This window comes from Adiantum capillus-veneris, chromosome 11, assembly GCF_014529385.1.
Source record: "Adiantum capillus-veneris isolate H3 chromosome 11, ASM1452938v2, whole genome shotgun sequence".
In the NCBI taxonomy this organism is placed as follows: Eukaryota; Viridiplantae; Streptophyta; class Polypodiopsida; order Polypodiales; family Pteridaceae; genus Adiantum; species Adiantum capillus-veneris.
This window is the reverse complement of record NC_140941.1, coordinates 65,421,187-65,434,067: the sequence shown is the minus strand read 5'-3', so window position 1 is coordinate 65,434,067 and position 12,881 is coordinate 65,421,187. Positions and strand designations below refer to the sequence as shown.

Here is a 12,881-nt window from a genome sequence, read left to right as displayed (position 1 = left end):
GGTTTAGATCCATATTCATGTTACTTAATTTTTCCTTTCCACTTGGCAAGTGTGAAGTCATCCTTGCATCCTCCTCATCTGACCACATGCGAGGCATAGAGGGATCAATAATAGCCAAATACTCTGAAATGTATGCAAATGCCTCTTGCACGATCCATCCTTCTACCATGCATGTTCTGGATGGGCCCATAGTCGCACAAAATCTTCGAGTCTTTTAAAACCTCTCTAAAAAGAACATCCATTGTGTATGCACTACTCTAGATATAGGTATCTCCTCAAACACATGAACCAAGAGGTGGACTTGACTAACAAGAACGGATCAAAAAAATGCATTCTCAATGGTATACACTGTTTCCACAGTAAGCGTTTGAGCAACACGAATGAAATTTATTTCAATGTCTTTGGAGATTACAAACCTAGAAGATAACACATATGAGTACACTAAGTGCATGTTGATGATCTAGTGTATATAGAAAAGTATAGTGGAATAGAGAGATGATGTACCTTACTAACTTACTGAGTTTGAAAATAACTTTCTTCACTTTCTTATCTCCACATGTGCACATACTCACGGGCAAAATGAGCTACAATGTTAAAATCAAGGCTCAAAATTCAATATCTAGACTAAATGAGGGACGACATACAAAATACAAGAATTACCTATAGCATCTTGTGCCAATCGTGAGACTTCAATCCATACAATTAAATGCTTCCACCTTTCTTTGCCTTTGTGAAAGCTCCCTTTAGTGATCTCATGTAGCCTATTGGTGTGTGAATAGAGGCAATGACAACCCTCACTTGATCAAGCTCATCTTTGGTTAGAATCCATGAGCCTTTAGAAAAGAGAAGCTTTCCATTTGGGAATCGACGTGGAGTGTGTTGGGGTGGTAAAGCAAACAAATTTACAATGTCTTAGTACAAAAGAAGCAGATCCGGCCGATAAAGATGAAGGGGATAAAGCCTGAGGATATGGATGAGTATGATTGGCAGGAGTTGGATGAGCTTGCCATGTCCACAATCATGCTGACTTTGTCAAAGAATGTGTACTTCAATGTGAACATGGAAAAGGCTAGCTATGAGCTGTGGAAGAAGTTATGTGACTTGTATGAGAAGCAAAGTGGAGCATCACAGGTTTATTGGCATAAAAATTTAGTTCATTTAAAGATGGATGAGGTCACACCCATGTGCAACCATCTCAATGAGCTCAACACAATTTTCAGTCAGCTTTCTACACAAGGAGTCAATTTCGACGATTTGGTCAAAGCAATGTTATTGCTAGTTACGTTGCAAAAAAGTTGGGATACTTTTCGCATAGCCATAAGTAACTCAGCACCTCTTGATGGTTTAACATGTGTTGATGTTGAGGGAAATTTGCTTATTGCAGAGGTTAGTAGGAAGACTCTTGATGCTTCTCGTGGTACTAGCAATGCTCTCATTGTTCGTGGTCGATCATAGGAAAAGGGCAAGCAAAATCGGAGAGAAAAATATCGTAGAAAATCACGTGGTTGAAAAGACATTGAGTGCTATCATTGTCACACGAAGGGTCACATGGAGAAAGATGTCGAAAGTGGAAACAAGAGAAAGGTAAAGACAAGAAGCAGGAAGAAGGCAAGACTAAGGAAAGAAGTATAAAGATTGAAGAGATCAACAATGTTTTTGTTGAAGATTCTGATGGAGACATTTATCTCACATCTGCCATGGATTCAATATTTTTGGTTCTCAGTGATGACTATGCTTTACAAGATTGGGTTCTTGACTCAGGTCCATTGTTTCATGTGACTCCTCATAGGGAGTGGTTCAGAACATATGATGCAACCCGTAAAGGTCATGTTCATCTTGGCAATGATTTTTCTTGTGACATAGTTGATGTCGGCGATGTGCAATTGAAATTTCAAAATGGTTCTTCATTCATGCTCAAGAATGTGAGACATGTACCAAAGCTTACCAAAAGCTTGATTAGTATAGGACAATTGGATGACGCAGGATATTATTACACATTTGGTGATAGTTCATGGAAGATCATAAAAGGTTCTTTAGTGGTAGCACATGGTTCAAAGTCTAGGACTTTGTGCACGCTACATGTATCCAATGTTGAAAACCATGTAATTTGTGTAACCGAGCAACCAAGTGTTTCTTTGTGGCATCGTCGGTCAGGACATATGTCTCAAAAGGGAATGAAAATCTTGTCTCGTTTTGGTTATCTTCTTGGCTTCAATTTCTCAGACTTTTCAGTTTGTGAGCATTGTCTTTCTGGTAGAAAAACACAGTCACCACACAAAAGGGGAAGCACTAAAAAAAGTGAGCCATTAGAGTTAGTGCATAGTGATGTGTGTGGACCTATGCCTAATGTATCCATGGGAGGTTCATTGTACTTTGTTACATTCATTGTTGACTTCTCAAGGAAAGTGTGGGTATATCCTCTCAAGAAGAAGGATGAAGTTCTTTCAAAATTTCAAAATATTGTGGCATTAGTGGTGGAGAATCACTCTGGAAAGAAATTTAAGTGCTTAAGGTTAGACAATGGTGGTGAGTATGTCACTAAATCCATCCAAAATTTTTGTGATTCCAAAGGCATCAAAAGAGAGCTGACAGCTCCATATAACCCTCCACAAAATGGTGTTGCTGAGAGGATGAACTGTATCATACAAGAGAAGTTATATAGCATGTTGTCTAATGTAGAGTTGCCTAATGGATTTTGGGCAAAAGCGTTAGAAAATGCTGTCCATCTTATTAATAGATCTCCTAACAAGGCTTTAGATGAGAAGGTATCTGAAGAGCTTTGCTCTGGGAAGCCACCTTCTCAAGAGTATCTTAGAGTCTTTGGCTGGGAAGCATATTGCCATGTTCCAAAGGAATTTCAAAGCAAGTTGGCTCCTAAGTCAAAGAAATGCATACTTCTTGGCTATGGAAATCTTGGCAAGATGGGATTTTGGTTATGGGATCCTGAAGCTAAAAAGATAGTTTGCAGCAATGACGTATACTTCATGGTAGAAAAGATGCATAAGAAGCTTGTGCATACAATGGAGGTCAAGAGAGTTATCTTCCAAGAAGAAGGAGTTGTCCACAATAGGGCTGAAGTCCCTAATGTTAGATAACAAGGACATAATCCTCCTGTAGTACAAGATGTTGCTGAGGGACAGCCAGCTCAAGCAATTATTAGAAGGTCTACAAGAGTTTCAAGGCCTCCTTATAGATTTACTCCCTCACTGGACTACATTATGTTGACAAATTACAGAGAGCCTTCTTGCTAGAAGGAAGCCATTTCAATGGATAACAAGGCAAAGTGGGAGAAAGCTATGCAATCAGAAATGGACTCATTGCATAAGGATCAAACTTGGAAGTTGGTTCGATTGCCTAAAGGTAAAAAGGCATTACCATGTAAATGGGTGTATAAGCAAAAAATTACACCTCATGATAATAAACCCAGGTACAAGGCACGACTTGTTGCTAAAGGATTCAAACAACAGCAGGGTATTGACTTTGATGAGATATTTTCTCTGATTTTAGGATGACTACTCTGTGGTGTTGCTAAAGAGGACATGGAACTTGATGAGATGGATGTCAAGACGACGTTCTTGCATGGTGATCTTCAAGAAGAAGTTTATATGCAGCAGCCATAAGGTTTTGTTGAGAAGGGAAATGAAGACTTGGTGTGTCAATTAGAAAAGACTCTTTATGGTCTAAAATAGTCATTAAGGGAGTGGTATCGTAGATTCTACTCGTTCATGCTCTCTCAAACTCTTATCATGTCTATTATTACCTTTGCGCTCATGCAACAACATGAGCAATATCTAGGGGCCAACAAACACATGTTGAGATTATAAGAGGGGGTTGTTGGTGAAGGAAGACTATGTTGTTGGCTATGCTCTAATCGATATGTATGTGAATTGTGGTTTGTTTGACAATACATAGGAGCTGGTATTTGCTAGGCTTTCTCATGGACAACAAGAATTCAAGGTTATGATAAATATGGGGGTGAGGAGGAAGCTCTTGAATATTGTTAACAGATGGACCGGTTTCAATGGCTCCCATCACCTGGTAGGAGGCGTGGAGGCTTTTCTTGAGCAAGAAATACTTTGTTTGGTCCAATTTAATCCATGTACACCACAATATTTGAAGATAAAATTTAGCGCTAGCATCTTCTAAGCATTCATCTTGATGTATAACACAAGATTTATTAATTTAATTTTTGATATCCTAACATAAAAAATCTTATATCCAAAGATAAAAGTTCTAGCAAGAGCATCCTCCAAATATTTTATGCAAACGACGGAGTAGGAGCACGAGATTCTAATTAGTTACAGAGATGAGAAGATAGTGTAAAATAGATAGTACTGCCAATAGATGACCCATAGCCAAGGAGCCACATTCAAACAAAAGCAAAACAAGATATACTATTCAAAAACATTTAGAAACAAAAGAGCGACCTAGATACAAAATACCTTGATGAAACTAGTGTTTTGGCTAAAGCTCTAGAGTATGGCGACATGCTTACATAGTGGGATCATACGGCACAAGTGTCTTATCAGAGGATACTGTGAAGAATTCCTTGCTCATGCGGTTGTAATAGAACCACCCATCTAGAGAAATAAAATAAGCTTGCATTCCAATGAAGAGCTCCCATCCATCCAGCCTCCCCATATCCTTGACAACTAAGAAGTGAAGCCCTTCAGCAAGGGCTTTCACCAAAGGCATGAAAGGTTGGAGTGCGCCCAAACCATCAAGATGTTCTACAATGTCAGTTAGTCTTGCCCTAAAAGACTATAAATCTTTCATTGAAAGAGATGCATCGAGGAGGAATGGTGTCTGGATTGGTGTAGCATTATCGGGAACCCATCGTCCAACACTCCCAAAACTCAACATCCTCTCAAAGAGGTGGATGCTTTCATTCTTAGGCCCTTGTAGATACAAAGATAGTAGCATATTAGAATTCTAAGATTAAAACCATCATTCAGTAACATAAAAGAAAGAATCTTTTCCTCTACAGGTTGTGAAATTTTAGGGATAATAGTTTCAATCACCATGTCATATTGAGATTTTGCTTTTCTGAAATCAAAATGAAAGGAAGATGGAGCGAGAACCACAATTTGAAGTCCCAGAATCCTCGAGAAATACCCTTCCACAGAAATTGATGGGTCATAGATGGTTTGATTGTAATAGGTCCACCACAGGTTGGAATATTTCAATTCTCTGAGGAGCTTTCTGGCCATGAGCTTCCCTTTCCAACTAGTTTGCCTAAACTCTGGTTGACATTTGTCACATCACAAACAACACCATCCAAGATCCGAAGACACACATAAATAAGATTAGTTACAACTAACTCACGGTTGATAGTGAGGGGAGTGTACAACTCTGGATTTGCAGCTTCCAGCTTGTCCAACCAATTCTTCATTGATGGAATGTTTTCAACAAGGCTTTTTCATCACATTAGAGTAGTCAAACTTGGGCCTTTTGGACGAATCTATAGAGGTAGAGATCCGACGCCTTGCTTAGACCCTCGATGCTAGCAAAGTCTTGTGATAGACGCTCCGCTTCTCTAACACTCTTCTCGCATCACTTGTTGACAATATTTGGACCCTGGAAGGTGTTGTTTGTGATGTGACAAATGCAGACCAAAGTTTAGGCAAACTAGTTGGAAGGGGAAGCCCATGGCCTAGAAAGTCCCTCAGAGAATTGAAATATTCCAACCTCTGAAGGACCTATTACAATCAAACCATCTATAACCCATCAGTTTCCGTGGAAGGGTATTTCTCAAGGATTCTGGGAGTTCAAATTGTGGCTCCCGCTCCATCTACCTTTTATTTTGATGTCAGAAAATCGAAATCTCAGTATGACATGGTGGTTGACACTATTATCCCTAAAATTTTTCAACCTGCAAAGAAAGAGTTCTTGCTTATATATTGCCGAACGAGGGTTTTAATCTCAGAATTCTAACAGGCTGCTATCTATGTATCTATCAAGGCCTAAGGAATGAAAGCATCCACCTCTTTGAGAGGATGTTGAGTTTTGGGAGTAATGGACGATGAGTTCTCAATGATGCTACACCAAACTAGACAAGACTCCTGCTCGATGGATCTCTTTCAATGAAAGATTTGAAGTCTTTAGGACAATACTAGCTGATTTTATCTATGGAAGGAGACTAAAATGTAGTATTTAAGCGTGCGTAGCACTAGAAAATAAGGGGTGTGTTACGGTTTAGGCCGTGGGATGTACTAAACGCGTTTCGCTCCATGTGGAGCTCATCAATGGTAGTTAGGAGTGGGGGGTTTTAGAATGTGCTAGATGGGAGGGGTGTTTTTATATAGGATGGTGTGTGTGTTGGGGGGGGAGGGAGGGGAGAAAGTGTAGTAAAGAGGAGTGTACCAGGAAGAGGGAGTACTAGGAAAAGATTAGATGGGATATTTTCCAAAACTACTAAGGAAAAGAAGGGTGTGTAGTGTGTATTAACTTTGAAGGGTGTAATTTTACGCGGTAAAAAATAAAGGTGGGGAAAATTCTTGCAAGGGGTAGCGTTTGCAGAACTCCCAGATCAGCCTGGCGTTTTTGCAGACAGCAGATCAAGCATAGCGTTTTTGCAACTTGCAGAGCATTCTAGCATTTTGTAGATTCCCAACGACAGAACCATCATTACCTTCAGCGTTTTCAGTTTTCAGCATATAGACACACTAGAACAGCCCCAAACCTCGCAGATCTCACCTTCTCGCAGCAGTTCCTCGCCGCACGGTTAGATCAACCAGCGTTTGCAAATTCAGCCCGCTATTCGCAGATTTCAGCATCTGCGTTTTCAACGCATCGTCGTCGCGTCGTCGTCATCGCCATCATCACCAACATAGAGTCAGAATTCAGCAAATACAAAATTTGCAGATTTCAGCCCTTAGCGTTTTTAGTTTTCAGCCCGTCTCGTCGTCGTCCTCATCGTCGTTGACATCATCGGAAAGTCCATTGCATTGTAGAGATTTGTGCAATCAATAGTAGACCGCTCTCGCCATAGAGAGTGGGGCCTTTGGAGGAGGGTTTGACAACATTCTGGTGTCGTATTCATCTCTCTCTATCTCTCAGTCTCAACGCCTTCATTCACACTGTTTATCCACTTGTTTGTGATCATTTGCACTCTCTCATTAAAGGAACGGAAGGCTCTCCCTTCCATAAGTAAAAGGAACCCTTGAGCACAGTTCTGAGCACTCATCTTGAGCAAAGTTCAACATTCACTTCCACTGCACCTAACAGGTCACTGGCGTAGAAGCGATCTATCCGCAATAGATTCACTCCTCCTACCCTGCAGTTAGCGCGAGAGAAAGACAGGCTGTCTGGGGGTCTCACAATACCTAAGTGCTACCAAACATCAAAAACCCTCATAGTCATACATAGCCGTTCCCAAGCTGCCAACTCAGCCCCTTGCATTGTAGCATGGCCACCTCCAATCCTGTCAGAGGGGTCCTTCAACATGTTGCAATCGCCTCCCCAACACACCGTTGCTCTGCATGAGGTAGAGACTCAACAACATGAGACCAAAACTCTGCTCGTGCACTTGCCACATTGGGCGAATATATGTTCATGAATCCCATGAGGCAACCCTGAAATTGCATAGTAATCCACTGTACCCTGTCTGGCACAATAACACCTCTGCCCACAATAGCCTACTTCCAGGAGTCCGCAATAGTCATACATACCCCGTCCTGGATGCCTCCAGGTCCAAATGCAACTGACCGAAATGTCTCATAGCGACCACGCAAAATCTGACCACATTGTCTAATGCGGCTCTCACAGAGATGATGCTCCTGTAGCATAAGAATATTGATCTCACCATCCACAAGGCATCACTGAAGCTCCTGACGCAACCGACCCCTTTGACGTTGAAATTGGGGTCCTCCTAATCCCTGCACATTCCATGAGATGATCCTCATGGAGTCAATGAGGGAGAGGAGATGTTGCAGTAGCAACCAACCTTGCTATTGTAGAGGCCGGCTTGGATGGGGAGTAATCTGCATCCGAGCGACCTCTAGAGAGACGTGACTGAAGTGACTGTCCCACCCAGGCCCAAGCCGAGCGTGCAATCCGTAAGGCCACCTCCTCTGTCCAAGAATCCTCATGAATGAATACATAGCAAGGGGGGGGTTGCATGTCAGCAAACAAGTGTACCACAATGTGCCTGCAACTTGCTGCATCCGTTGGTGTCATGCTAAACTTGGCTAGAGGCCAAAGTGTCTGTAACAAGTCTGTCATCTCTAGGTCCCCTGTGTAGTGCGAGAACTCAGTGGCCTAGAGCTGGAGCCGATCAAGAACTGTGTGCAGGGGTCCATTCCGTATGGTCCACGCCACACAGCGGGAAGGATCGCCATCACGATTGTGACTATGTTGCAGTATTACATACACTCCTAGTTGCAGATACGCGAAGTTTCATGCCAAGGAGAACCCCTGCGCTTGGATGGTCACACCCCTTCGCCCAAAAGCCACACTCCTTCGACGACTGGTCACACTCCTTCGCTCTACGGATGCGACTCTTCGCCCAATGGTTGCAGCTCTTCGCCGAAAGGATGTGTCTTTACGTCTAAAGTCACGTCTCTTCACCAGGAGACGTGTCTTTTCATTTGTGTCTCTTCGTCTCCTATATAAGGAGCCCTCGTATCACACATTAAAACAATCAAACAAGAGCCTTCTAAGTCTTGTTTCTGAGTTCAGTTCAAGTTTCTTAAGTCTTAATCATGAGTTTAAGTACTTAATTAAGGATTAGTACCTAGAATACTCACAATCATTGTGTCCAGAGCCTCAGAGCCTCGGGCTGCTAAAAAGAGGACGTGAACTCGAAAACAAGCTCCTCCAGGTTGGAAGATGGGTCACTAAGGAAGCGTTTGAAGCTGTAGTCGAAGAAGTCCCATCGTTTGCGAATATCGAAGCTGGTCAAACCACGAGAAATTGCTGCAAAAGGAGAGGTTTGGACCAGAAGAGGCGTCCTCAGGTGGGGCTGTCCCTCTCGAGCCATGCGACTCGTAGCAAAAGCACTACCCAGAGACCGTCTCACTGCGGATGAGTGTCCAGTCCCTCTGCATCTGAGGAGGAGTGAGATAAGGCTGCAAGCCCCGCCGGGGAGAGAGGATCATTTGGAGGAGAAGGTGGGACGGAGCGGAGGAGTCTGAAGGCGGAGGGGGGGAGGCGGAGGAGGTGGAGGAGCTATGGTAGAGGGAGCCTCCTCAAACGACTCCTGCTGCAAGGGGTCAAAACGGTTCCATGTCGGAACCCACTGTTGCTGAGTTGCATGAGGACTACCACCAAGGAGGGCAGTGTAGCGAGCCCGTCCCTATCAACGGCGGCTGGGCACCTGCTGCCCGCCATTAGCTGACTGATCGCTGGTCTCTGTCAAGGTACCAGCGTGTGTGTCCTAGGTATTTGTCTGTTGGGCCTGCTCAGCATTGGGAGGTTGTGCAGGCGCTGTGGGTCGAGATCTCCTGCGAGGACAGGCCCTCGCTAAGTGGCCCATCTGTGTGCAAATGAAGCACTGGTTCGGGAGACCCGAATACTCCAAATTCTGTTTGATCTACCCGCCACTCACCCGAGGCAACAATATCACCTTCAAGAGGGAGTGTGTGTCTCGAACAAGAACCCGCACGATATGCAAACCTACGGCCTTGGCCACAACCGAAGCTGTAGTACGCAGTGCCTCCAGAACTGTCCCGAACATGGAACCAATCCTGGGAAGTAAAGGAAGGTATTCCCTTCTGAGTCCTGTGAAGCAAACCAAAATAGGCAAGTCGGCCTCCTCCTCAAGCACATCTGTAGTCGGGTTGAAATCATAATGCCATCGTCTGAAGTAAGCTCAAGCTGCTTGGAGGCCGAGCGGACTCATCGAAATCACCTTGGCCGTCATCTCTGGAGACTCAAACTCTATCAAGTAATATCCTCTCTCAAGAATCTGAACATTGGTGATCTTGCCCACATCGGAAAGGAGTTAGTCTTGAAGCAAATATCGAACCTCTCCACAGCTGGGTCGAGTACCAATGATCTTGTAGATAACTACGGTGGCTTGCAAGCGTTCCACCTCGGCCATCAAGATCGCTTGCTCTTCTGGGGAAAGAGCAAGTCGAAGGATCGGCTCCGCGGTGTCGGGCGACGGGGCTTCTGTAGAGTCCCTCTGAGGTAGAGCAGGGGCTTCCATTATGTGTTTGCTGTTGATAAAGAAGAGGGCGAAGGTGAAGGAAAGGTGCTGGCGTGAATGTTGGTGTGTTGAGAACAACTCACAAGCAATGAGGGGAGGGGGGGATTGCTGGTGGGAGGGGCAGGCTGGTTAAGGGACATCACACAGACAAACAGCGTGTAGGCTGGACAGCGCGTAGCGTGGGCAGGCACGAAGCGCGAGGGAAGAGGGGGGGGGGGGGGGAGGGCGATGGCGGTGGTGGTGGTGGTGGGGGGGGGAGATGGGTCCTGGGCGAAGGGGAAGCGAGCGCAAGGGTAGCGAGAGCAGCAGCGAGCCGGCATTCAACTTTGTGCTAGAACCCCTCGGAGCACTGGATCCAACATTCTCTTTCTGGATTAGGTGGTAGAGGGCTTCCTGCTCCAGCTGGTCCTTGCACGCAGTCTTCATTCCATTTCATAAGGCGTTAATGCATTCCAAGTCTTTGTATTAGGATCATATAATGTTCTTCTACCTTTGGTCAGTCTGGCTCTATCACAAATGGGAGCGCATAGCAATATAAAATATACTCAAATAAGTAGAATTTATCAGTTAATACTGAAGCCAGAGGATATAGAGAGAAATAGAGAGCGCGAGAGAGATAGAGAGTGAGAAGATAGACACAGTGTTGGGGACCAAAAGATGGGCTGATCCCCCCTGTAATATATGTGTATTACTGAGAAGAAGTCTATACAAGCACTTGAGCCGAACGTATTACCACGTTCGTTCTAGAATAAGACTTGATGGTTCTTGGAAGCCTCAACTTCCTATTCCTAGGACAAAACCCTATTCCAAGGAACTTCTGTTCCTTATTCTGAATCCTCGAGAACTAAGGTTCTCGCCTCTGGATCTTACCTTCCAAACTCAGGGCATAGCATCCCTACAACTCTTGTCCGACTCTGTTCCCAGAATCCTCTTCTTGCAGAATAACTGCTTTCCTTGGACGCGAAGTCCTTCCTTGGTGATCTCAAGTTCCCGATCCCAACTCGAGAGTCTACCACTCTCAGATCCGTGGATCTTCTACCAAACTCAGGGTACGAAACCCGGGGCTGATCTGGCTCTAGTTACTCAGAGCGCTTTTCTCCTGCAGAGGCTTATGCTTTCCTCTGCTCCTACTCCCTCGCGAAGAGGAAGTACACCTGCAAACAAATACTCAGAGGTCATAACATTCAAAACGTTACCTTCGAAGTCTCGACGCTCGGAACGCAACTCGGTTCTCGAAAAGCAATTCCCTGGAAGAGATCTCTACACAGAGAATTCTCTTTTCCAATCGTACACACAGAAGAGGTGTGTTCTCGAGTTCCTTCTCGTAAATCAGCCCTGTCTACGACATTTATGGGCTGAAAACAGAGAAAAAAATCAGCTTGTCACGATGGAAACACTTTCCGTAGGCACTTCTTCGCGATGGAACTCGCCCACTGGGTCTTGGTGACATATGGTACACTCGGGGCAGCCATGAGCAATCATCGGCGGCTTCATCTTCGCGAGACTGAAATCTGCATCAACGTTTTCTTCTTGCTAGCACTGGCCTTCTTTGGTCCTCCTGTGAGAGAGAGGGTGCTTTAATTGCTCCTGGCCAACGGTAGGAATAGGGGGGTAACCTGGCAGAAATAGGGCTGAGGGAGAGAGGGCCTAGAGTAGAGAGAGAGAGATTGCTTTTGTTTTTGCTAGAAATAGAGGAGAGTGGGGGTGCCCTGATTTGTAGGTTTAGTTTTGCAGATGGCTACCCACTTAACAAGTGGGCGGCCGGCCAATCTTTAAAAAAAAAAAGAAGTTTGAACCTGCCCAACAACTCAATAAAACCTTATCGGCTGAAAACAATGCTTGCACAATGACAAGCCAAGCATCCCTGGATGCAACCACATGCACAGATGCAATGCTGACATAGACTTCCTTGCAGGAAAGCATCTGCTTTCTCGGAAAGCAACCCGTTTTCTCAGAAAGCATCTGTTTTTCCTCAAAGTTTTCTCTGAACCCATCTTCATTCAAGTGTTTGCTCATCGTTGTGCACAATTCTAACATAGTTCGGAATTTCCTCCTGACTATGGATATTCCCTTTCTGATGCAACCGTCACCCACATTGTGACGCATCAGGAAAACCCATCACCTGTTCCTTTCCTATCGAACTTACGGTTCAGTCTCATTCACGATGCTCTATGTCACCCATCCTATGACGCATGAGAGATGTCTGTTCCCGGATGGTCGAATACTTCTTCCCGATGCTCCCTATCACCCATCCGATGTGACGCATCAGAAGTACCTATTCTTGGTGGCCTTATAGATATTCCCGTTCACAGTGCTCCCATCATTACTCTGAATGACGAACTAGAAATATTTGTACTCTCCACTAGTGAGAAAAACCCTCACTTATAATTCCAATAATTCACTTAGAATTATTTTTTCTTGGTGTCTAAAGCGAGAAAACCCTCTCACTTATAAATCCAACAATTCATGTAGAATTATTTTTCTATCAGATAAAGCGAATTTAGCAACATCCATCTCACTTATAAATAGTTGTCCTCAACTGTAGAGGTGCAGCTGAACTGCCCGGGGAGAAACCGGAAAAATTCCAGATCTTGCTCATTGGTGAGTTGAGCTAGTCCCTCTCAAAAAAAAACTTAAAACTTTAATTAAACAAAAATTCAATATGTACCTTACCAGTTCGAAAGTAGCTGAGGTACTTGACTCCATCTGGAGAAATTCATGTCCCTCTAAT

General features: G+C 44.2%; 1 pseudogene; it reads right to left on the bottom strand.

The window, feature by feature from the left end:
* Positions 1 to 4,491: 4,491 nt before the first annotated feature.
* LOC147447365 (uncharacterized) lies at positions 4,492 to 10,150 on the bottom strand (annotated as a pseudogene).
* Positions 10,151 to 12,881: the final 2,731 nt, after the last annotated feature.